The 27,027-nt window shown below is 38.3% G+C and overlaps 1 long non-coding RNA gene across 1 annotated transcript in view; it reads right to left on the reverse strand.

Moving 5' to 3' along the window:
- Positions 1 to 1,658: 1,658 nt before the first annotated feature.
- LOC117997946 overlaps positions 1,659 to 27,027 on the reverse strand; it is a 66,749-nt gene continuing 41,380 nt past the window's right edge. Inside the window, exon 3 of the long non-coding RNA XR_004675931.1 lies at positions 1,659 to 3,279. This is a non-coding gene — a long non-coding RNA (uncharacterized LOC117997946). The remainder of the gene's footprint in view (positions 3,280 to 27,027) is intronic.

Consider the following 27,027-nt stretch of genomic DNA (forward strand, 5'->3'; position numbering starts at 1 on the left):
CTTTTTCATTCATAATTTTGTTGATTTGGGTCCTTTCCCCCCACTTGGTTAGTCCAGCTAAGTGTTTATCAATTTTATTTTTTTAAAGAAGAAGTGTTTAGTTTTAATTTTTTGTTTTCAGTTCTATTTCATTTTCAGTTCTTTTTAAAATTTCTGCTCTAATCTTTAATATTTTCTATAGCTAACTTCAGGCTATTTATTTCTATATATTTATGAATTTAATTTTCCTCCTGTTAATGATTTCTAGTTCCGTACCATTTTGTTTGGAAAGTTTTGAGTTATGGTTTTAATATTATGTGTTAAGGTTGGCTTTGTGGCTCAGCATATGATCTATCCTGGAGATAGTTTTCTGGTGCTGCTGAATGGAATGTTCTGGGATATATTTGTTAGGTCCATTTGTCTATAGTGTTATGTAGATCCAGTGTTACTAATTTTCTGTTTGAAAATGGAATACTGACATCCCCTACTTTTATTATTATTTCTTCTTTTAGTTTTGCTAAGATCTGGTTTAAATATCTAGGTCCTCTTATAATGAATGCATATAAGTTTATTATTATTAGTCTCTTGATGAATTGATCCTTTATTGATGTAGAGTGACCTTTGTCTCTTGTTACCAATTTTGACTGAAAGTCTATTTTATCTGATGAGTATGGTCACTTCAGCTCTCTTCGGGTTACCAATTGCATGGAATTTTTTTTCTTAATCCCGCACTTTCACCCTCTTATGTGTCTTTAAAGTTAAAGTGAGTATATTTTAGGTAGCATATTGTTGATTTTTAAAAATTTATTCAATTACTTTGTGTTATTCAACTGAGAATTTAGACCATTTATGTTTATTGATAGAGAAGGACTTAAACTTGCCCTTGCATTGTTTTCTGGTTGTTGTTGCTGCTGTTTTACTTCCTTTTCCCCCCCTCTCCTTCTCTTGCAGTGTTCCTTTGTGGATTTTTGTGGGTTTTTTTTTTTTTTTTTTTCTGTGGTACAAATGAATTTTTATCTTTCTGGGAACTACACTGGTTTTTTTTGTTTTTTTTTAAAGATTTTATTTGAGAGAGAGCGCACATGATGGGGGAGGGTCAGAGGGAGAAGCAGACTCCCTGCTGAGCAGGCCCCCCCCCCCCCATGTGGGACTTGATCCTGGGACTCCAGGATCATGACCTGAGCCGAAGGCAGTTGCTTAACCAACTGAGCCACCCAGGCACCCTACACTAGGTTTCTTATTTGTGGTTTCTATGAGGCATACTTAAAAGATCTTGCATGTATAAAAGGTACTTTAAATTGATAATTATCAATTTAGTACAATAATTCTACTTTCCTGTTTTATACTGTTCATGTCATACTTCTTTGTATATTGTGCAGCCATTAGTAAATCATTGTAGTTAGAGTCATTTCTTATTTTTAAGCAAGCTCTATGCCCAATGTGGGGCTTGAACTCATGGTTCTGAGATTGAGTCATGCTCTGACTGAGCCAGCCAGGTGCCCCTATTGGAGTTATAGTCATTTTTAATAACTTTTATAGTAGCGAAACAAGTGATCTACATACAACTATTATAGTGGCAGGGTATTATGAACTTAACTTTCATATTTCATGTCACTTGAGAGTTCTTCAGGCTGAAATAAAAGGATGTTAAGTTTATTTCAGCCTGAAGAACTCTCTTCAGCAGTTTTTAAGGCAGGTCTAGTGGTGATGAGCTCTCTTAGCTTTTGTTTTTCTGGATAGATCTTTCATCTCTGGAGGCTTGATTTGTTGTATATAGTATTCTCAGCTGACAGATTTTTCTTTCAGCATTGAATATATTATCTACTTCTTCCTTGTTTACAAAGTTTCTGTAAAGAAATCTGTTATCCTTATAGGGATTCCCTTGAATACAGCAAGTTGTTTTTTTTCTTGCTGCATTAATAATTCTCTCTTTGTCTTTGACTTAGAGTAATCTTGTGTTGATTTTGGTTGGGGTCCTTTCAACATTCTGTACCTGAATGCCCATATCTCTCCCTAGATTTGGCAGAGTTCTATTATTTAATTGTTCTCCTTTCTCGCTTATCTCCTTCTGGGACTTCTGTGATGCTAATAAGTTCACTTACACTTTATTCTACATTATCAAATCTGTTGTGCAATCTACTGAATGTTTCACTTCTGTCATTGTATTCCTCAGGTCCAGGATTTCTGTATATTCCTATCTGTTCTCTGGGTTGATGGTATTACCTTCAAAATCACAGTCATGCTAGGGTGGAGCCAGTTATGAGACTGCTGGTGGGTCTGTGGTTGGTGGGCATGTTATCGGGGACCTGGATGGGTATGGATCCTGTCTGGTCCCTGAGTGGGTGGGACTGCCTCCACTACCTTGCTCAGTAGAGTGTCACTAAGGTGAGCCTACACATGGGGCCCCAATTGGGTCCTCCAACAGTGAGCCCATTACCAGGTGCATGGCAATTGTGGCTCCCACATGGTTTCTGAGAGGGATGCTGTCTTGTCACTTGATGGGTCCCCAGGTAGATAGGGATTGGAACTGTGCTTCAGGTCTACTACAACTTCTACAATCATGTTTATTGTCATCAGACCTAACTCTGGAGGCACAAATGGATGTTTCCTGGTAGGTCCCTAGGTGGGCTGGTCCCTGACCATGACTGGAGGGCTTGTACCTGAGTGTAGGGCCCTTTCAACATCTCCTTAGGTGCGAAGGTGTCTCCTGCCTCATCCCTGTGCCTGCAGGATTGTCCATGGACAGTGTATAGGGCCCTTTCTAAATTCCAGAGGCATGGCTATGTTTCCTACTGGGTAGCGGGCCCTTTCAGAATTTCAGGAATTTGGGAATGTCTCCTGCTGGGACCTTGGCCCCTCAGGACTGCTGGCAGACTATGAGTGTGGAGGATGTTACTGAACCTGAGTTCCTAAGCTTGATGTGCAGCAAAATCAATCACGGAGACAGAGTATGCAGCTAGGAAAGGATTTATCCAAGAGGCAGCCGAACAAAAAGATGGCAAGCCTCAAATTTGCCTCCCCAAAGGGGGATAGTCAGGGATAATATTTAGAAGTAAGTGGTATAGGGAAAGGAGCCACATTATTTAAAGGAGGTTTCTAAGTAGGGAAGGCCTAAAGTCAATTTGTTATCTGGACTTGCGTGGATCTTTTTATGTTGTCATGCAATTCAGGACTAGGAAGTTGGGTCCTTAGCATGATCCAAGGGTGGAATTATATTAAAAGTTCATCCACTGGATACTCACACATGCTTACCGAGAAGGTTGGTGGTTCTGGCCAGGTCCTTGGTGAAACTTTGAGTCTCTGCAAAAAGTTAAATCAAGGTTTTGTGAACATTCCTGCCTGGCATAATCATAGCTGTGGAAACACTGTGTCACGGCAGGTCCTGTAGCCTGTGTTAGCTTACAGTGCGTTCTGGGGACAAACAGAATTTGGGTAAAAGTTACAGCTGTACTTAGTAGTGCTGTTAACCCTTTGGTCACCAGTTTCCTTCAGGATCTCCAGTGTTACAGATAGCTGGGTCTTCCACCAAGGCCCTCAGACTGCTAGCAGACTATGGCAGTGATTAATGGGGCCTTTTCAATTTCTCAGGGGGCATGGATGAGCCTTTCTCCTGCCTGCTCTCTGTGTCAACAATACTATTTATGTACCATGGTGGGGAATCTACAGTTTTTTGTTTTGTTTTTAAATATATTGTTGAGGGTTTTTGTTGTTGTTAAGATTTTACCTATTTACCCGACAAAGAAAGTGAGAGAGAGACAGCAAGCACAAGGAATGGCAGGGGAGAAGCAGACTCCTCACTGAGCAGGGAGCCTGATGTGGGGCTTGAGCCCAGGACCACCCTGGGCTCATGACCTGAGCCGAATGCAGCCGCTTAACCGACTGAGCCGCCCAGGTGCCCCGGGAATCTACAGTTTAACCAAGTTTGGCAGGCTTGCTTCAAGTTAGGGCACCTTCAGGGTCCACAGCCTGCACTGAGGTCTGAATGTCTATTGTCCATTGCACAAATGACAAAACCAAGCCATACAGGACTACAGGCAAGTCCTCAAGTGTACAAAGCTATTTTCAGATCTGTAGCTGGGACCTGAGAAATGAGACTCTCCTACAATGTCCCTGTGCCAGGAAGGACTAGTTGACTCTAACTGGGATGGGCTGGACCCAATTTGCAGGGCCCTTTCGGAATCTGGAATCTACAGTTGGCTAGAGGCTGGTGGGCTTAAAGAGCTCCAGTATTCATAGCTACTTCAGGGTCCACAGCCAAGACCGAGGTCTCTATTACTGGACATATAGATGGGTGTGACTGCTCCCAAGGCTGTTGGGATATAGTACTGGTGACAGCCCTATAGCCAAATGGGGCTGTGGGTAAGTCCTCAGGATTGTGGAAATGTTTCTGTATCTGGGACCCTGGTCAGTGAGCTGCCTGGGTGAAAGCCTGCTTTCTTTAAAGGGCTCTCCTTGGTCTTAGACTGTTCAGGAATTTCACACTTTCCTACCTGGATCCCAAAGCTCCCAGGAATGCACTTTCATAAGTAGATGGGTGCTAAATTATTGTTAATGGGGGGGGGGTGGATACAGCAGTGACAGCTTATTGAGCTGTGTGCTGACATCCCTCAAGGATACATGTTTTTAAAACATTAAGGAATGATTTGACTTATAGAAAAGGCTGAACGAAATCATTTAAAAAACCAAAACTCTGTGCCCATTAAATAACTCCATTTCCTATTCTCCCCAGTCCCTGTCAACCACCATTCTATTTACTGCCTCCATTAATTTGATTAGTCTAGGTATCTCATATGAGTAGAATGATTTTTGTTACTGGTATATTTCCCTGGGCTTAATGTCTTCAAGCTTTATCCAGGTTGTGGCATGTGCCAGAATTTCTTCCTATTTAAGGCTCAATTTATTATGAGCATATATCACAATACCCATTTATGTAACAATAACACTTGGATTTTTTCCCTACCTTTTGGCTGTTGTGAATAATGCTGCTAAGAACATAGGTTTACAGATACCTCTTGGAGACCCTGCATTCAATTGTTTTGGGTATCTATACTGTTTTCTATAGCAGCACCACCAACTTACATTCCTATAAACAATGCACAGGGCTCCAATTTTTCCACATCCTTACCAACAGTTGCTATTTGTGTTTTAGGTGGTATCTCATTGTGGTTTTGAGTTAGGTTAAACATCTTTTTGTGTGCTCATTGTTGGCAGCTTCCCTTTTGCTCTATCTTTGTGCATCTGTATTGTAAATAACTCCTAAAGGTTACCACGTCTCTATGTAATATTATTCTACCTGGTCAGATTTCTATATAGGGAGTGCACAATTTTATTAATACAGGCTTTATAATATTTTGTCTGATTTTCTTGTAATATTTTCCCCTTGACTCTTTGGCCATACTCTGTAAACAGAGATTGTTTGAACCCTTCTTTTCCAGTGGTTACTTCTTCACTAATACCTCAAGGTGCTAAATAATACAGGGTGTTGGGATTTCCTAGTGTTCTTTTTGACCCTAGAGGTGACTTATCTATTTCTCAATAGGTGAACTAGCACTGGGGGTCAGTGACATCTTTGATTAAGTTGAATATAAGTTATACAATAGTTTTTCATTAAGAAATATTGACAAGGTTAAGTGAATCTTATATTTGCTAAAACTAAATATGTGAGGCTTCTTAAATATATTTTTGAGAATCTTTGTAAGATTTGGGAAATTTCCTATTTGCAGCAATTGTATAAATCATCTCTAAAGTTCATGGCATGCCCCCCCCCCCCCTTTTTTTCCACTCCTCTTCGAAAATTTTTCTCAAGCCCTTTGTATCCTTGTTTCTGTTAACTTAAGTTCAGGAGCCGGAGGATGAACAGATAATTATGTTGGGGACAGTGAACTTCTCAACTAAATGCATGTGCCTTGCTGTGGTCCTCTCATCTAGCAGATTCTGCTTCCATCATGTGGGACCTTGTCTGTTAATATAGAAAAAAAAACTTTTCCCATACACTCGATCTTGAGTACATAGTAGAAAATCTAACCATTTATGGGGATTGGGAAAGTTGTTTTTTAGGTTATATCTGAAACTACAGGTGAAATGACGACTGCATTTCTGCCGGGAGTTGATCACAAACCCAAAAGTGCTGAAAGCAGAAAACTGCCAACCAAGAATAGTCTTTCAAAATGGAAGGAAGTTTCCCAGGCAAGTGTAGGCTGAAGGAGTTAAGACTGGCTTTTTGGGAAACGTTAAAGGTGGTACTTCAAGCTGAAATGAAAGGACACCTAATTCGATTTATACTTTACCAGTTAGTAACAGGAAAGCAGGTAAATACATAAATTCAGAATACTCTTGTGTTGGGGGGTGGGTAAATCACCTAACTAGTATAAAAGTTACAAAAGTATTAAAAATAATAACTAAAATACCTTATGTATCCATTAATGAGTTAAGAATATGTAAATTGTGACATCAAAACCAAAACATGGGTGGGGAAAGTAGAAAACGTAAAATTTTCTCAGCTTATCGATCTTCATGGTAACCATGACGAAAAACTTGTATTAGATCTAGGTATGCCAGACAGCAAATCATAAAGGGACAAAATGGCAATAGTAGTAAGCACATACCCATGAATAATTACATTAAAGACAGTGGCTAAACGGGTATAAATACAAGACCCAAGTCTATATTCCCTATAAGACACTGACTTCAGCTTTAAGGACACATACAGACTGAAAATGAAGGGTTGGAAAAAGATCTTCCATGCAGGTGGGGCCAGAGTTATAATCCTTGGCTTAAGGTCTCTTATAAAACAAAGAGGGTCATTGTATAATGATAAAGGTATCAAACAAGAGCATATAACATTTATAAATATGTAGGCACACCTAAATACATAAAGCAAGTATTACTAATAAGAGTAGGGGACTTCATCTGGACAGAAAATCAGTAAGGAAACTTTGGACTTAAATTATACATTAGACCAGATGGCATCAACAGACATTTATAGAACATTCTTCTCAAGCACACATGGAACATTCTCTAGGATCTAGCATCTGCTAGGCCAGAAAACCATATCAAGCCTCTTTTCTAAACACAGTGGTTAAGACTAGAAATCATATTAATTGATAGCTTCTTTGTCCTATCAAAGGAAATAAAAAGCCCAAAGTCAGAAGAAAATTAGAGCAGAAATAAGAGACATTACAACTGACATCACACAAATACAAAGGATCTAAAAGACTGCTACAATTACTTCCCAGCAAATTGGACAACCCAGCAATGGAACTTTCCTAGAAAGAGTCAACCTACCAAGATGGAATCATAAAGAAATAGAAAACCTGAAGAGACCAATTACTAGTGAGACTGAAACAGTAACCAAAAGCCTAAGACTTCAATGGCAAATTCTACCAAACATTTAAAGATTACCAGTTCTTCTCAAAGTATTCCAAAAAAATGGAAGAGGAGGGAACACTTCCAAACTCATTTCATGAGGTCAGCATTACCCTGATACCAAAACCAGACAAGGACACTACAAGGGATGGAAACTACTAGCCAATTACCTGATACAGATGTAAAAATCCTCATGAAAAGAGTAGCAAATGGGCATTAATAGTGTGTCCTTTTAATGACACACTATTATCAAATGGGATTTATTCCAGGGATGCAGGATGGTTCAATATCCATAAATCAATGTGATACAGCACATTAATGGATTAACCTCCTACAATCATCTCAATAGATGCAGGAAAAGCCTTTGACAGAATCATGATAAAAACTCTCAACAAAATGGGTATATGAACCTCAACATAGCCCACAGCTAACATACTCAATAGTATCCCCTAAGAGGAATGAGACAAGACACAGCAGTTTATATAATTGTGTGTGTATATATAATCTTACATTAACATTTTTAATCCAACACTATATTTGTTTTGTTGCTCAAATTGCTTCAGCTTTTGCAACTGGGAGCAAGTTGCAGCTGGTTTCAGATTAAACCATATATCTCTTTCATTTACCCTGATAAAGATTTTGAGAGGGAGAGCAAGCAGGAGTTGGAGGAGTGGCAGAAGGACAAGCAGACTCCCTGCTGAGTGGGGAGCCCAATGTGGGGCTCAATCCTATGACCCTGAAACAAAGTCAGATGCTTAACTGGCTGAGCCACCCAGGCATCCCTGAACTGAAAAATTTAATATAGGCTTTCAAAAGCAGACTTGAGCAGAACATTTGATATCCACTCAGAGGAGCACAAAGAAAAAATGAAAGTGTGAAAAAAGAATTAAAGTCTTGTACACTGTTTTACTTGTAGTCTCATGAGTTATGGAAGTCAGAAGGAGAAGAGAATGAGAAAGGGACAGAAAATGTGTGTAAAGAAATAATGGCTTGAAAACCTCCCGCATCTGGGGAAAGAAATCCAAGTGCATGTTCATGAAGTCCAAAGGACCCCAAATAGTTTGCAAGTTGAGATCTACATCAAGACACATTAAAGTAAAAATTTTGTTAGTAGCAAAAGAGACCTATATCATAAAAGGGAGCCCCACAAGAAACTTGCAGATTAAAAGAGAGTGGGATAATATGTTCAAACTGTTGAAAGTGAAAAACTATGAACCAAAAATACTATATCAGCAAAGCTGTCCTTTAGAAACAAAGGAGAGCTAAAGATGTTCCCAGACAAGTAAATGCTGAGGGATTTCTTTAACCACTAGAACTGCTATACAAGAAATACTAAAAGGAGTTGTTCATACTGAAGCAAAAGGACACTAATTAGCATGAAAACATAAAAACTCACTTGTGAAGGTAAGTACATAGTCAAATACAGAATATTCTTATACTGTAGTGGTGGTGCATAAGCCATTTTCTACTCCAGCATAAAAGTGAAAAGAATTTAAAATGACAACTATAATAATTTGTTAGTGGATACACACAAAATTTGTAAATTGTAACATCAATAAAATATTGGGAGAAGTACAACTGTAAAATTTTAGTATGTAATCAAAATTAAGTTGTTTCCAGGTTAAGCTAGACTGTTACAAGTAGTTTTATGTAAGCCTCATGGGAAACAAAAATCTTGTAGTAAATACACAATATACCAAGAAAAAGGAATCAAAGGAGACCACTAAAAGATTAAATGAAGAGAGGAAGAAAGTTGCTTTCTACCTGTATTGTAGTTCCTTTGTCACTAACAAAATGGCAATGATGAGTCTTCATCTATCAATAATTAAAGTGTAAATGGATTAAATATCCCAAATAAAACAGGTGGCTGAAGGATTTTTTAAATCCAGTCCTATGCTGTGTATATAACTCATGTTAACTTTGAGGACCTATATAGGATAAAGTTGAAGGGTTGGAAAATGACATTCCACACAAATGATAATCAAAAGAGAGCAAGCTGACTAGCCTCAATCAGACTTTAAGTGAAAACCTATCAAAGGAACAGAGAAGGTTATAATGATAAATGGGTTAATTCTTTAAGAGATAACAATCATAAGCTTGTATGCACCCAGCATTGGAGTCCCTAAATATATAAAGCAAATATTAACATCTATAAAGGGAGAAATACAGAGATCTACAATAATAGTAGGGAACTTCAATACCCAATTTTCAATGCTGGGTAGGTCACTCAAATAGAATATCCATCAGGTAATACTGGACTTGAAATTTTACTTTAGATCAAGTGTACCTAATAGACATACATAATACATTCTATCCAACAGCAGTAAAATGCCCATTCTTCTCAAGTACACAGAGAACATTCCCTAAGATAGATCATCTGTTAAGCCACAAACAAGGATTGTTTCCTACCATGATGATGTGAAACCAGAAATCAACATCAAGAATACTGGAAAGTTCACAAAGATGTGGGAATTGAACAACCAGTGTGTCAGAGAAGTAGTCATAGGGAGAATCAAAAGAGATCTTGAAACAAGTGAAAATGGAAACACAGTATACCAAAACTTAGGGATCTTGAAAGTGATAAAGAAAAAAAAATCTCATAAGTGGAATTTATGTATTTAAGAAACAAAACAGATGAACCTAGGGGAAGGGAAGGAAAAACAAAACAGAGGGAGGCAAACCATAAGAGACTCTTAACTATAGGGAACAAACTGAGGGTTGCTGGAGGGGAGGGGAGTGGGGGGATGGGGTAATTGATGGGCATTAAGGAGGGCACTTGATGGAATGAGCACTGGGTGTTATATCAACTGATGAATCACTTAACTCTACCCCTGAAACTAATATACTATATGTTAACTAATACACTATAAGAAATAAAAAAAATTTAAAAAGATCTCCATTAAACAACCTAACTTTAAAACTCAAACTAGAAATAAAGACCAAAGTTAGAATAAAGATGAAAGCAGAAGTTAAAGCAATAGAGATCATAAAGATTTAAAAATTTATTGATCTTTTCTAGTAACCCAAATTGACAATTAGCTAGAATAAGAAAAAAGACCAACAATAAAGATGTATCATTAAAATGATACCACAAAAATATAAAGGACCATAAGAGACAAGTATTAACCATCACATGCCAACAAATTACCTAGAAAGCAACAGGCAAATTCCTAGAAACCTACAACCTACCAAGACTGAACAGTGGATAAATAGAAAATCTGAACAGATCAATAGTGAGTAAAGATACTGAATTAGTATTCAAAAGACCTCGCAGTAAGGAAAATCCTGGAACCAGATGCTTTACTGGTGAATTATACCAAACATTTAAGGAATTAAAGCCAAAATTTATCTTCTAAAAAATTAGAGGAAGGGCGCCTGGGTGGCTCACTTGGTTAAGCGACTGCCTTCAGCTCAGGTCATGATCCTAGAGTCCCTGGATCAAGTCCCGCATCGGGCTCCCTGCTCGGCAGGGAGTCTGCTTCTCCCTCTGACCCTCCCCACTTTCATGTGCTCTCTCTCATTCTTTCTCAAATAAATAAATAAAATCTTTGAAAAAAAAAATTAGAGGAAGGGACATTTCCAAACTCAAGAGGCCATCATTCCCCTGATAGCAAAATGAAACAAGGGTACTACAAAACATTACGGGTCAATAGCCCTGAAAAACTCAGATGCAGGTATCTTCAAAAAATACTGGCAAACAAAATTCCACATCACATTAAAGGGATCATACACCATGATAAAGTGGGACTTATCTGTAAGGTTCAGGGATAGCTCACACATTAACAGAATGAAGGTGAAAATCATACCATCATATTAATAGATACAGAAAAATTATTTGATGAAATAAAATTTCCTTTCATGGTAAAGACACCCAACAAATTAGGTATAGAAGGAATTTCCCTCACATAATAGAAGCCATCTATGACAAGCCCAAAACTAACATCCTATTGAATGGTGAAAGCTGAAAGCTTTTCTTCTAAGTTGAGGAACAAGCCAAGGTTTCCTATTCTTGCCACTTCCATTCAATATAGTACTTGAAGTACTAGCCAGAGCAGAATGGAAAGAAAAATAAAATCCAAATCATAAAAGAAGTTAAATTGTCCCTGTTTGCAGATGACATCATCCTATATTCAGAAAATTCTAAACATGGACCACAAAACAAAAAACTGTTAAAATGAGTAAATGAATTCAGTAAGTTGCAGGATGAAATCAGTTGTGGGGCGCCTGGGTGGCTCAGTTGGTTAAGTGACTGCCTTCGGCTCAGGTCATGGTCCCAGGGTCCTCAGATCGAGTCCCACATTGGGCTTCCCCTGCTCTATGGGGAGCCTGCTTCTCCTTTTCCCTCTGCCTGTACTGTCAAATAAATAAAATCTTAAAAAAAAAAGTTGTGATTCTACACACTGACAACAAACTCTCAGAAAAAGAAGAAAAAACTCCCATTTCTAATAGCACCAAAAAAAAAAAAATTAGGAAAAAAAGAATGCAAAAGATGTGTACACTGAAAACTATAAAATATTCAAAGAAATTGAAGACAAATGAATGGAAAGATAACCTCTGTTAACGAACTGAAAAAAAAATATTAAGGGGTGCCTAGGTGGCTCAGTCAGTTAAGCATCTGACTCATGGGTTGTGAGATGGAGCCTTGCATCAGGCTCTGGGCTCAGCAGGGAGTCTGCTTGAAGATTCTCTCCCTCTGCCCCTCCACCCACCTTGGGCACAGGCGTGCACACTCACTCCCTCTCTCTAAAAATAAATCTTAAAAGAAAAAATATTGTTAAAATGTCCATACTACCCAAAACAATTTATAAATTCAATGCAATCATGATGAAAATTCCGTTGGCAGTTTTCACATGAAATAGAAAAAGCAGTCCTAAAACTGTCAAAAAAAACAAAAAACAAAAAACAAATTCATGTGGAACCACCAAAGACCTAAATGGCCAAAGCAATCTTGAACATAAAGAGCAGAGCTGAAGCATCACACTGAACCTGAAGCATCCCACTGCAGGGTTTCAAATTATACTACAAAGGTATAGTAATCAAAGCAGTATGGTAGTAGCACAAAAACAGACATTTGAACAATGGATCAGAATAAAGAGCTCAGACATAAATCCACACATTTATGGTCAACTGATCTTTGACAATGATGCCAGAAAAATACAATGGGGAAAGGACGGTCTCTTTAATGAGGGAAACTGGATATCCACATGCACAAGAAAGAAATTGGCCCTTATCTCACACTATATACAAAAATCAACTCAAAATGGATTAGAGACTTAAATGTCAGATCTGAAACTGTAAAATTATTAGAAGATACAGGGAAAAAATTGGTATGGGCAACGTATTTTTGGATACAACCCCGAAAGCACAGGAAACAAAAGCAAATAGAGGGGGAAAAAATTAGATGGCATCAAACTAACATGTTTCTAAACAACAAAGGAAAAAATCAAGAGGGAAGAGACTGTAATGGGAGGAAATATCTGCAAACCAATATCGAATATAGGACAAATATCCAAACATATAAGGAACGAAATAGCAAAAAACAACTGTTTTAAAAATGGGCAAGGACCTGAATAGACATTGCTCAAAAGAAGACCTACAAATGGAAACAGGTATATGAAAAGTGCTCCACACCACTAATCATCATGAAAATGCAAACTGAAACCAGAATGAGATATCACTTCACACTTGTGAAAATGGCTATTATCAGAAAGACAAAACAAATGTTCTCAAAGGTGCAGGGAAAAGAAGGAAGTCATTGTGTACTTTTGGTGAGAATGTAAATAGGTATTGCCACTATGAAAAACATTATAGAGGTTCCTAGGGCGCCTGGGTGGCTCAGTTGGTTAAGCGACTGCCTTCGGCTCGGGTCATGATCCTGGAGTCCCGGGATCGAGTCCCGCATCAGGCTCCCTGCTCAGCGAGGAGCCTGCTTCTCCCTCTGACCCTCCCCCCTCTCATGTACTCTCTCTCATTCTCGCTCTCTCAAATAAATCTTTAAAAAAAAAAAAAACATTATAGAGGTTCCTGAACATACACACACACCCTAAAATATTACTCAGCCTTAAAAAATGAGGTAATCTTATTTGGAACTACATAGATGAACATGGAAGACATTATGTTAATGAAATAAGCCAAACACAAAAATACTAGGTGACATCACTCCTATGTAGAATCTAAAACAGTGAAATTTTTAGAAGTAGAGAACAGAATGGTTATCAAGAGATAGAGATGAGGGATATGGGTAGATGCTTGACCCTGTGACCATGTTTTGGTATACAGGCTGAATGAGTTCTGGAGATCTACTGTTCAATATTTTGACTATAGTTAACAATGCTATATTGCATACTTGATATTTGTTAAGAGAGGGGATTTTAATTGTTCTTCCCCCCCCTCCCTGCAAATGTGAGGTGGTAAATATGTTAATCAGCTTAATTGTGAGAATCTTTTCACACTGTATATCAAAACATCACATTGTTCACTTTAAATACATGGAATTTATTAATTATACAATAAGTAAAAAATTGGTATAATAAAAGTCATACTGATTTTTTAAAAGGAAATTATTGCAAAAATAAATTTCTCAGAATACCTCAAATACTTAAACCTAGAAAATGCTTCTGTACAGCAAAGGAAATCATCAATGGAATGAAAAGAATCTGTGAAATGAGAGAACATATTTGCAAATCATCTATTTGGTTAATATCCAAAATATATGAAGGAGTGGTTAATATCTAAAATATATGAAGAATTTGGGCGCCTGGGTGGCTCAGTTGGCTAAGCGACTGCCTTCAGCTCAGGTCATGATCCTGGAGTCCCGGGATCGAGTCCCACATCAGGCTCCTTGCTCGGTGGGGAGTCTGCTTCTCCCTCTGACCCTCCTCCCTCTCATGTGCTCTCTCATTCTCTCTCTCTCAAATAAATAAATCTTAAAAAAATAAAAATAAAAATAAAAATAATAAATAAAAAAAAATATATATGAAGAATTTATAAACCTCAAACCCCCAAACTGATTAAAAAAATGGACAGAAAATATGAATAAAAATTTTTCAAGAAGACATACAAATGGCCAATAGGTACATGAAAAGGTGCTCAACATTCCTAGTCATAAGGGAAATGCAATTTAAAGCCACAATGAGATCACCTCACGCCAATTATAATGGCTATTATTGAAAACACAAGAAATAAGTGTTGCTGAGGATGTGGGAAAAAAAACACTTGTACACTTTGGTGCAAACGTAAATAGGTACAGCTGCCATGGAAAACAATATGAAGGTTCCTCAAAACATTAAAAATTGAACTACCACACTGGGGCGCCTGGGTGGCTCAGTTGGTTAAGCAACTGCCTTTGGCTCAGGTCATGATCCTGGAGTCCCTGGATCGAGTCCCACATTGGGCTCCCTGCTCAGCAGGGGGTCTGCTTCTCCCTCTGATCCTCTTCCCTCTTGTGCTGTCTCTCATTCTCTAATAAATAAAATCTTTAAACAAAAAAACTGAACTACCATATAACCCAGCAGATGTACTTCTGGGTATTTTTCCAAAGGTAATGAAATTGCTATCTTCAAAAGGTATCTGCACCCCCATGTTCATTCCAGCATTATTTATAATAGTTAAGATATGGAAACTACTGAAGTGTACATTGATAAATGAATGATTAAAGAAAATGCAGTGTACATATACAATGGAATATTATTCATCCATAAAAAAGGAAATCCTGCCATTTGGGACATTGTTGGACCCTAAGGATACTATGCTGAATAATATAAATCAGATAGAAAAAGAGAAATACTTTATGGTATCACTTATATGTGGCATCTAAAAAAACCAGTCTCATAAAAGCAAAGAGCAGAATGGTAATTACCAGTTGCAGGAGGTTGGGGAATAGGACAGATGTTGTTCAAGGGTAGAAACTTTAAACTAGGAGTAAGTCAGTCCTGGAGATCTAATGCAGAGTGTAGTGAATATAGACAACATTGTATTATAATAATCAGATTTTTTAAAAGACTACATCTTAATTTTCCTAACCATAAAAAAGACATTATGTGACATGAGAGAGGTGCTATTTACTACAAATGGCAATCATATTACAATATACAAGTATATCAAACTGACACATTGTACAGCTTAAATTTACATATAAATGTCAAATATATTTCAAGAAAATAGAGAGCAACAATATCAAAGAATCAAGCAAAAGAATTAATCTGTGAATTAGAAGATAGGAACTTGAAATATCCAGTCAGAGAACAAAGAAAAAAACAAAAAAGTGAAGGAAGACTATGTGATACTCAGAAGAAAATTTGGCAAATTACTGGAGTCTCAGAGGATACACAGAAAGAGGGCAGAAAGCTTATTTAAGGAAATGATGGCTGAGAACTTCCCAAATCTGCGCAGAGATTTGAATATCCAAGTTCATGAAGCTCATTAGTCATCAAACTCAGAGGTCTTCTCCAATATATATTACAATAAAACTGTCAAATATCAAAGATTCCTAAAAGCAGTAAGAGAAAAGAAGATTTTAACTTACAAGCAAACCCTCATAAAAATATCAGTGGATATTTCAGCAGAAACCTTCAGGCCAGCAGAGAAGAGGATGAGCTATTCAAAGTGCTCAAAGAAAAAAACTGCCAACAAAGAATATTCAGCAAAGTAGGCCTTCATAAATGAGGGAATGATAAAGACTTTTCCCCAAAAATCAAAAGCTGAAGAAGAAAAAAACAAAAGCTGAGGGAGTTCATCATCACTAGACCTGCCTTACAGGAAATGCTAAAAGGAGTTCCTCAAGCTGAAATAAAAAAATTAGTAATATAAAAATATGAGAATATATAGCAGACTTCTGGTGATAAGTATATAGTTAAATTAAGAGTATTCTAATAATATAACAAGGTTGTACATTAACCAGTTAACAGTAGTATAAAGGTTAAAGGACAAAATTATTAAAAGTAAATATAGCTAAAACATAATAGCTATAATTTTTAATGGTAACATTTTAACATTAAATTTAACATTATTAAATTGTGATTCTGTATAAAAATGGGGGGAGGGGAGGAATAAAAGGGTAGAGTTTTTGTGTCTAACTGAAGTTAAATTTTTATCAGCATAAAATAGGCTATTACATCTATGTTTTATGTAAGCCTCATGGAACCACAGAAAACCTACATTAGATTAAAAAAATATAAAGAGAAGAGAATCATAGCATACTACTACATAAACCAATTCAAAAACGGCAAGAGAGGAAGATACAAGAAACAACAAAATAGCAAGAAAACAAATAAAATGGCATTGGCAAGTCCTTACCTATCAATAATTACACATAAATAGATTACATTTTCCACTCATAAGTCATAGAGTGGTTGGATGGATAAAAACACAAGACCAACTATATGGTGCCTACAAAAGATTCACTCCAGATTCACATAAGCTCAAAATGAAGCCTTGGAAAAGGACATTTCAAACAAATAGAAACCAAAAGAAACCAGTGTTAGCTATACTTTTATTAGAAAAAGCAGACGTTAGGCCAAAAGCTGCAACAGGGGAAATATAAAACTATTATATGATAAAGTTGTCAAGGGCGCCTTGGTGGCTCAGTTGGTTGGGTGACTGCCTTCGGCTCAGGTCATGATCCTGGAGTCCCGGGATTGAGTCCCGCATAGGGTTCCCTGCTCAGCAGGGAGTCTGCTTCTCCCACTGACCCTCCCCCCTCTCATGCTCTATCTCATTCTCTCAAATAAATAAATAAAATCTTTAAAAAAAAGTTGTCAACTCATCAAGAAGACAATAATCACAGACATGCCCTGAGTATTGGGGGACCACAATATATTAAGCAAATACTAACAGATTTGAGAGGAGAAACAGACAATACAAAAAGATTTTTAAAAATGAATAAACCATCCAGACAGAAAATCAGCAAGGAACTTTTGGACTTGAACTATACTTTAGACCAAATGTACCTAACAGACAAACAGTATAGTCCACCTCACAGCAGCAGAATACATATTCTCTCAAGTTCACACTGAATATTCTCCAAGATAGATGATATGATGGGCCACAAAATAAACATTAGCATATTTAAGAAGGTTGATATCATAATAAGTATTTTTTAGTCACAATGGTATGAAACTAGACACTAGTAATAGAGATTCTGCGGAAAATTTACCAATATGTAGAAACTAAACAACACACTCCTAAAGAACGAATGACCAAAGAAGAAATTTTAAAATAAAAAATAAAACATCGAGACAAAGGAAAATAGAAATATATCAAAACCTATACTACACTTTAAAAGCAGCTCTAAGAGAGAACTTAATAACAATAAATGCCTACATTAAGAAAGAAGATCTCCTTCTGTAGGGCATACTGCACGTAAGCCCAATTGTCTTGGAGAATATGCAGCCTTGTTCTGCTTAAAAGCCTGCCATCTCATCCTTAGGACCCCCCCGCTCCCCATTTTCTGTTTCTTCTGGTGGTCGCTGCCAGAATTCTAAGTAGTTTTTACTTCTACCACTATTTCTTAAATTAACAACTTCAGCTAGTATTTTTTCACTTGCAAAAATACGAACTTTATATTTTAAACCTGCTTTACCTTTTTATTGTTTATTGATCAAATAAAAGTAGATCCTCAAAACCTAAAAAAAAAAAAAAAAGAAAGAAGATCTCCAATAAATGATCTAACTTTATACCTAAAAGAACTGGGGGGGGGGGGGAAAGAACCTAAGCCAAAAGTTAACTGAAAAAAGGACAGAGCAATGATCAGAGCAGGAATAAATTAAAGACAGAAATTAAATTGAGATAGAAAAATAGAAAGGATCAATGAAATTCAGAGATGGTTTTTTTGCAAAGGTAAATAAAATTGACAAGTCTTTAGATAGACTAAAAGAGAAGATCTAACTAAAACCAGAAATGAAAGGGGACCAAAGAAATAGAAAGGATCAGAAGAGACAACAATGAACAACTAGTTTGACAACCTAGAAGAAATAGATACATTCCTAGAAACATACAATCAACCAAGACTGAATCATGAAGCAGAAAATCTGAACCAGTAATGAAAAAGGAGACCAAATCAGCAATCAAAATCTCCCAACAAAGAAAACCAAAGCACCAGTTGGTTTCCCTGATGAATTCTACCAGGCAAAGGATTGACAACAATGCTTCTCAAACCCTTCCAAAAATCTCAAGAGGAAGGAACACTCCCAAATTCATTTTAGAAGCAAACATTATATGACACCAAAACCAGATAAGGACAAGAAAACTAAGCTACTGGCTAATATCTGTGAATATAAATAGAAAAATTCTCAACAAAATATTCACAAAGTAAATTCAAAAGCACATCAATGACCAAACCCCATTTATGCTTTAACACATATAAGTCAATAAATGTGATATTCCACATTCATAGAATGAAAGGAAAAATATGATCATCTCAAGATATCAGAAAAAGCATCCGACAAAACATGCTTTCATGATAAAAACCATTAGCAGACTGGATATAGAAGGAGTGTATCTCGACATAGTAAAGGCCATATACAGGGCGCCTGGGTGGCTCAGTTGGTTAAGCGACTGCCTTCGGCTCAGGTCATGATCCTGGAGTCCCAGGATCGAGTTCCGCATTGGGCTCCCTGCTCAGCGGGGGGTCTGCTTCTCCTTCTGACCCTCTTCCCTCTCGTGCTCTCTGTCTCTCATTCTCTCTCTAAAATAAATAAAATCTTAAAAAAAAAAAAGCCATATACAAAAAGCCCACAGCTATCATATTCAATGCTGAAAGGTTGAAATATTTCCCTCTAATATCAGGAGAAAGACAAGAGTGACCAATCTTACCACTCCTGTTCAACATAGTGCTGGAAGTCTGAAACAGACCAAGTATGTGAGAAAAAGAGAAAAGTCATCAAAATCAGAAAAAAAAGGAGTACATTTTCTTTGAAGATATGATTTTTTTTTAGTATAGTTGACACACATTGTTACATTAGTTTCAAGTGTACAACATAGTGATTCAATATCTCTGTACATTATGTTATGCTCACCACAAGTGTATATTCCCCATGCTGTCCCTTTTATTCCCATGACTTGATCATTCCATAACTGGAAGCCTGTATGTCCCACTGCTCTCCACTCATCTGGTCCATCCCTCCACCTTCATTCCCTTTGGCAACAATTTGTTTACTGTACTTATAGGTCTGATTCTCCCTTTCATTTGTTTGCTTATTTAGTTGTGTTTTTTTAAATCTCACATACAAGTAAAATCATATATTATGACCTTATATATAAAAAATTCTAGGAAGGGGGGAAAGATGGCAGATGAGTAGGGGACCCTATTTCAACTGGTCCCCAGAATTGAGCTGGATATCTACCAGACCACTCTGAGCACCCACGAAACCAGCCTGAGATGTAAGAAGATCTGGATCTCTACAAACAGAATATCACAGGTGGTTGGTTGTGAGGTACAAAGCAGAGAGGTGTGATCCTGCAGGCAGATATTGGAGGATAAACGGCAGCGAGAGGGTGCCTGGACGTGGGGATCCTACACTGCCGGTGAGTGACAGCCTCGCACGCTGGGGACAGGGCACAGACTCGCAGACCGGTAGCGGCGGGGAAAGGACTCTAGGGCAGCCCCCGGGGTGGAGGACCAGACCAGTGGGGTCGCGTGTGCGAACTGGGAGCGGCTGGCGGTTTTAGAAGCACAAAGGGCAGAGACGTGCCCCGACCTGGAGGCAGGACTGGGGGCACTGCGGAGGGGCGCACAACCCAGGACGCTGCAGTTTATAGCAGCACGGACAGAAACGGAGATGGTGTGGCCTGGAGGGCTCACTGAAGAACAGACTGCGGTCTCTCTGCTCTGAGGCAGAGGGTTGGAAACGGTCTCTTCTGCTCTGACTCGCGGAAGAGACACGGAAAGCCGCCAGGGAAAGGCGCCAGAGAACAAAAGCCCCCAAAACTGCTTCCCCCTGAGCCCATCCCCCGCCGCAGGGGCGCAGGGCAACTCCGCCCAAACAGGGTTGCCTGAGTAACAGCGCGGCAGGCCCCTCCCGCAGAAGACAGGCTGGGAAAACAAGAGGCCAGCAACCCTAAGGTCCCAAGAAAACAGGTGCATCTTGCTTGGGTTCTGGTCAATAATTTGGACTCTATACATTCCCTCAAACACCCATCAACAGAATGACTAGGAGGAGGAGCCCCCAAAACAGAAAAGACTCAGAGATTATGACTTATACTGCAGATTTACAAATGGATGCAGATATAACCAAGATGTCGGAGATGGAATTCAGGCTAGCAATTGTGAAGACAATGGCTAGAATGGAGAAATCAATTAATGGCAACATACAGTCTCTAAGGGCAGAAATAAAAGGGGAATTGGCAGAACTTAAAAATGCTATCAATGAGATCCAATCCAATCTAGATGATCTAACAGCTATGGTAACTGAGGCAGAAGAGTGAATAAGCGGCCTGGAAGACAATATAATAGAATCAGAGAAATAAGTGACACCATGAAGCATTCCAATGTCAGAATAATTGGAATCCCGGAGGGAGTGGAGAGAGAGAGAGGACTAGAAGATGTATTTGAGCAAATCATAGCTGAGAACTTCCCTAATCTGGGGACTGAAACAAACATTCAAGTCCTAGAGGCAGAGAGGACCCCTCCTAAGATCAAGGAAAACCGGCCAACACCTGGCATGTAAAAGTAAAACTTGCAAATCTTAGAACCAAGGAAACCATCTTAAGAGCAGTTAGGGGGAAGAGATTCCTTCAGTACAGAGGGAGGAACACCAGAATAATGTCAGACCTATCCACAGAGACCTGGCAAGCCAGAAAGGCCTGGCAAGGCATATTCAGGGTACTAAATGAGAAGAACATGCAGCCAAGAATAGTTTATCAGGCAAGGCTTTCATTTAGAATGGATGGAGAGATGCAGAGCTTCCAAGACCAGCAGAAACTGAAAGAATATGTGACCACTAAGCCAGCCCTGCAAGAAATATTAAGGGGGGGTTCTATAAAAGGAGAAAGACCCCAAGAGTGATATACAACAGAAATTTATAGGGACAATCTATAAAAACAACATCTTCACAGTCAACATGATGACAATTAATTCATATCTTTCAATAATCACTCTCAACGTGAATGGCCTAAACGCTCCCATAAAACGGCACAGGGTTGAAGATTGGATAAAATGACAGGACCCATCCATATGCTGTCTACAAGAGACTCATTTTGAACCTAGATACATCCAGACTGAAAGTGAAGGGATGGAGATCCATCTTCCATGCCAGCGGACCTCAAAAGAAAGCTGGGGTAGCAATTCTTATATCAGACAAATTAGATTTTAAACTAAAGTCTGTAATTAGAGACACAGAAGGACACTATATCATTCTTAAAGGGTCTATCCTACAAGATCTAACAATTATAAATATCTATGCCCCCAACATGGGAGCAGCCATCTACATAAGCCAACTGTTAACCAAAATAAAGAGTCATATTGATAACAATATGTTAATTGTAGGAGACCTCAATACTCCACTCTCAGCAATGGACAGATCATCTAAGCAGAAAATCAACAAAGAAACAAGAGCTTTGAATGATACATTGGACCAGATGGACCTCATAGATATTTACAGAACATTCCACCCTAAAACAACAGAATGCTCATTCTTCTCGAGCACACATGGAACTTTCTCCAGAATAGACCACATACTGGGTCACAAATCAGGTCTCAACCAATACCAAAAGATTGAGATTATTCCCTGCATATTCTCAGACCATAATGCTCTAAAACTGGAACTCAATCACAAGAAAAAATTTGGCAGAAATTCAAACACTTGGAAGCTAAAGATCACTCTGCTCAAGAATGTTTGGGTCAACCAGGAAATCAAAGAAGAACTTAAACAATTCATGGAAATCAAAGAGAACGAAAACACATCGGTCCAAAACCTACGGGATACTGCAAAGGTGGTCCTAAGGGGGAAATACATAGCCATCCAAGCCTCACTCAAAAAAATAGAAAAATCCCGAATTCACCAACTAACTCTGCACCTTAAAGAACTAGAGAAAAAGCAACAAATGATGCCTAAGCCACACACTAGAAGAGAAATAATTAAAATTAGAGTAGAAATCAATGAATTAGAAACCAGAAACACAGTAGGTCAGATCAACGAAACTAGAAGTCGGTTCTTTGAAAGAATTAATAAGATCAATAAACCACTGGCCAGACTTATCCAAAAGAAAAGAGAAAGGACCCAAATTAATAAAATTATGAATGAAAGGGAGAGATCATGACTAACACCAAGGAAATAGAAACAATTATTAGAAATTATTATCAACAACTATATGCCAATAAACTCGAGCAATCTGGATGAAATGGAGGCCTTCCTGGAAACTTATAAGCTGCCAAGACTGAAACAGGAAGAAATTGACAACCTGAATAGGCCAATAACCAGTAACGAGATTGAAGCAGTGATCAAACCTCCCAAAAAACAAGAGTCCAGGGCCTGATGGATTCCCTGGGGAATTCTACCAAACATTCAAAGAAATAATACCTATTCTACTGAAGCTGTTTCAAAAAATAGAAACAGAAGGAAAACTTCCAAACACATTCTATGAGGCATTACCTTAATCCCCAAACCAGGCAAAGACCCCATCAAAAAAGAGAATTTCACACCGATATCCCTGATGAATATGGATTCCAAAATCCTCAACAAAATCCTAGCTAATAGGATCCAACAATACATTAAAAGGATCATCCACCACGACCAAGTGGGATTTATCCCCGGGATGCAAGGGTGGTTCAACATTTGATAATCAATGTGATAGAACACATTAATAAGAGGAGGGAGAAGAACCATATGGTCCTCTCCATTGATGCAGAAACAGCATTTGACAAAATACAACATCCTTTCCTGATTAAAACTCTTCAGAGTATAGGGATGGGGGAACATTCCTCAAGTTCATAAAATTCATCTATGAGAAACCCACAGCGAATATCATCCTCAATGGGGAAAAGCTGAGAGCCTTTCCCTTAAGATCAGGAACACGTCAAGGGTGCCCACTCTCACCACTGTTGTTCAACATAGTACTAGAAGTCCTAGCAACAGCAATCAGACAACAAAAAGAAATAAAAGGTATTCAAATTGGCAAAGAAGTCAAACTCTCTCTTTTCACAGACTACATGATACTTTATGTGGAAAACCCAAAAGACTCCACCCCCAAATTACTAGAACACATACAGGAATTCAGTAACGTAGCAGGATACAAAATCAATGCACAGAAATCAGTTGCTTTCTTATACACTAACAATGCAACTGTACAAAGAGAAATTAGAGAAATGATTCCATTTACAATAGCACCAAAAACCATAAGATACCTCAGAATAAACCTAACCAAAGAGGTAAAGGATCTATACTCTAGGAACTACAAAACACTCATGAAAGAAATTGAAGAAGACACAAAAAGATGGAAAAACATTCCATGCTCATGGATCGGAAGAATAAACATTGTTAAAATGTCTATGCTACCCAGAGCAATCTATACCTTCAATGCCATCCTGATCAAAATTCCAACGATACTTTTCAAGGTGCTGGAACAAACAATCCTAAAATTTGTATGGAATCAGAAAAGACCCCGAATCGCCAAGGAAATGTGAAAAAGAAAAACAAAGCTGGGGACATCACGCTGCCCGATTTCAAGCTACATTACAAAGCTGTGATCACCAAGACAGCATGTACTGGCACAAAAACAGACATACAGACCAATGGAACAGAATAGAGAACCCAGATATGGACCCTCAACTCTATGGTCAAATAATCTTTGACAGAGCAGGAAAAAACATGCAATGGAAAAAAGACAGTCTCTTCAATAAATGGTGCTGGGAAAATTGGACAGCCACATGCAGAAGAATGAAACTCGACCATTCTCTAACACCATTCACAAAGATAAACTCAAACTAGATGAAAGACCTCCATGTGAGACAAGAATCCATCAAAATCCTCGAGGAGAACATAGGCAGTAACCTCTTTGACATTGCCCACAGCAACTTCTTTCAAGATACATCTCCAAAAGCTAGTGAAACAAAAGCAAAAATGAACTTTTGGGACTTCATCAAGATAAAAAGCTTCTGCACAGCAAAGGAAACAGTCCACAAAACAAAGAGGCAACCCACAGAATGGGAGAAGATATTTGCAAATGACACTACAGATAAAGGGCTGGTATCCAAGATCTATAAAGAACTTCTCAAACTCAACACCCAAAAAACAAATAATCAAGTCAAAAAGTGGGCAGAAGATATGAAAAGACACTTCTCTGAAGAAGACATACAAATGGCTAACAGACACATGAAAAAATGTTCATCATTAGCCATCAGGGAAATCCAAATCAAAACCACAAGGAAATACCACCTTACACCAGTTAGAATGGCAAAAATGGACAGGGAAAGAAACAACAAATGTTGGAGAGGTTGTGGACAAAGGGGAACCCTCTTACACTGTTGGTGGGAATGCAAGTTGGTACAGCCACTTTGGAAAACAGTGTGAAGGTTCCTCAAAAATTTAAAAATAGAGCTACCCTATGACCCAGCAACTGCACTGCTGGGTATTTACCCCAGAGATACAGATGTAGTGAAAAGAAGGGCCATATGCACCCCAATGTTCATAGCAGCAATGTCCACAATAGCCAAACTGTGGAAAGTGCCGAGATGCCCTTCAACAGATGAATGGATAAAGAAGATGTGGTCCGGGCGCCTGGGTGGCTCAGTTGGTTAAGCGACTGCCTTCAGCTCAGGTCATGATCCCGGAGTCCTGGGATCGAGTCCCACATCGGGCTCCCGGCTCAGCAGGGAGCCTGTTTCTCCCTCTGACCCTCTCTGCTCTCATGCTGTTTCTCTCTCTCTCTCTCTCAAGTAAATAAATAAATAAAATCTTAAAAAAAAAAAAAAAAAAAAAAGAAGATGTGGTCCATATATACAATGGAATATTACTCAGCCATCAGAAAGGATGAATACCCAACTTTTACAGCCACATGGATGGGACTGGAGGGGATTATGCTAAGTGAAATAAGTCAAGCAGAGAAAGTCAATTATCATATGGTTTCACTTATTTGTGGAACATAAGGAATACAATGGGGGGAGGGGAATTGGAGGGAGAGATGAACCATGAGAGACTATGGACTCTGAGAAACAAACAGGGTTTTAGAGGGGAGGGAGGAGGGGGGATTGGTTAGCCCAGTGATGGGTATTAAGGAGGGCACGTACTGCATGGAGCACTGGGTGTTATACAAAAACAATGGATCGTGGATCACATCAAAAACCAATGATGTATTGTATGGTGACTAACATAAAATAATAAAATTTTAAAAAAATTAAAAATTCTAAAGACCAAAACACTGTTCAAATTAATCAACAAATTCAGTAAAGTTGCAGGATACAAACTCAACAAAAATCACTTGTTTTTCCATACACTAGTAACAAAATATCTGAAAGAGTTAAATTAATCCCATATACAATATCATGAAAAAGAATAAAATTCTTAGGAATAAATGTAACCCAGGAGGTGAAGGATCTGTACATTGAAAAGGATAAGACTGATGAAAAAAAAAACGGAGCAAGGTACAAAGAAGAAGAAATCCATTCATTGTTAATGGATCAGAATTAATACTGTTAAAATGTCCACACTACCTGGGGCACCTCGGTGGCTTAGCTGGTTAAAGGGTTCCCCTTTGTCCACAACCTCTCCAACATTTGTTGTTTCTTTCCCTGTCCATTTTTGCCATTCTAACTGGTGTAAAGTGGTATCTCCTTGTGGTTTTGATTTGGATTTCCCTGATGGCTAATGATGATGAACATTTTTTCATGTGTCTGTTAGCCATTTGTATGTCTTCTTCAGAAGTGTCTTTTCATATCTTCTGCCCACTCTGACTCTCGGTTTCAGCTGGGGTCATGATCTCAGGGTCGTGAAATCAAGCCCCCTGCCAGGTCCCGCATTCAGCAGAGAGTCTGCTTGAGATTCTTTTCATCTAGCCCTCCCCCATATGCACTCTCTCTCTCCCTAAAATAAATAAATCTTAAAAAAAAAAAAAGCCCAAAGCAATCTGTAGATTCAATGCAATCCCTATCAAACGATGGACTCCGAAAAACAAACTGAGGGTTCCAGAGGGGAGGGGGGTGGGAGGATGGGTTAGCCTGGTGATGGGTATTAAAGAGGGCACGTTCTGCATGGAGCAATGGGTGTTATATGCAAACAATGAATCATGGAACACTACATCAAAAACTAATGATGTAATGTATGGTGATTAACATAATAAAAAAATTCCAATGCCATTTTGCTTGAAAAAAAAAAATCTATATATACATATATATAGATATATCTCCACAAAAAAAAAATATCTATATATACATATATATAGATATATCTCCACCCAGGCGCCCACAATTTCTGATTTCAAATTCTACTACAAAGCTGTTGTAATTCACAAAGTATGGTATGGCATCAAAACAGGCACACAGACGAATGGAACAGAATGAAGAGACAGAAGCAAGCATTTGCATATACAGTCAACTAATATTTGATGAGGGAACCAAGAATACTCAATGGAGAAAGAACAGTCTCCTCAATAAATGGTTCTGAGAATACTGGATAACGACATGCCGAAAAATGAAATTGGAACCCTATCCTACACTATTCACAAAAATTAACTCAAAAGGGCACCTGCATGGCT

This window comes from Mirounga leonina, unplaced genomic scaffold (assembly GCF_011800145.1).
Source record: "Mirounga leonina isolate KUSES-001 unplaced genomic scaffold, KU_Mleo_1.0 Mir_376, whole genome shotgun sequence".
Lineage (NCBI taxonomy): Eukaryota > Metazoa > Chordata > Mammalia > Carnivora > Phocidae > Mirounga > Mirounga leonina.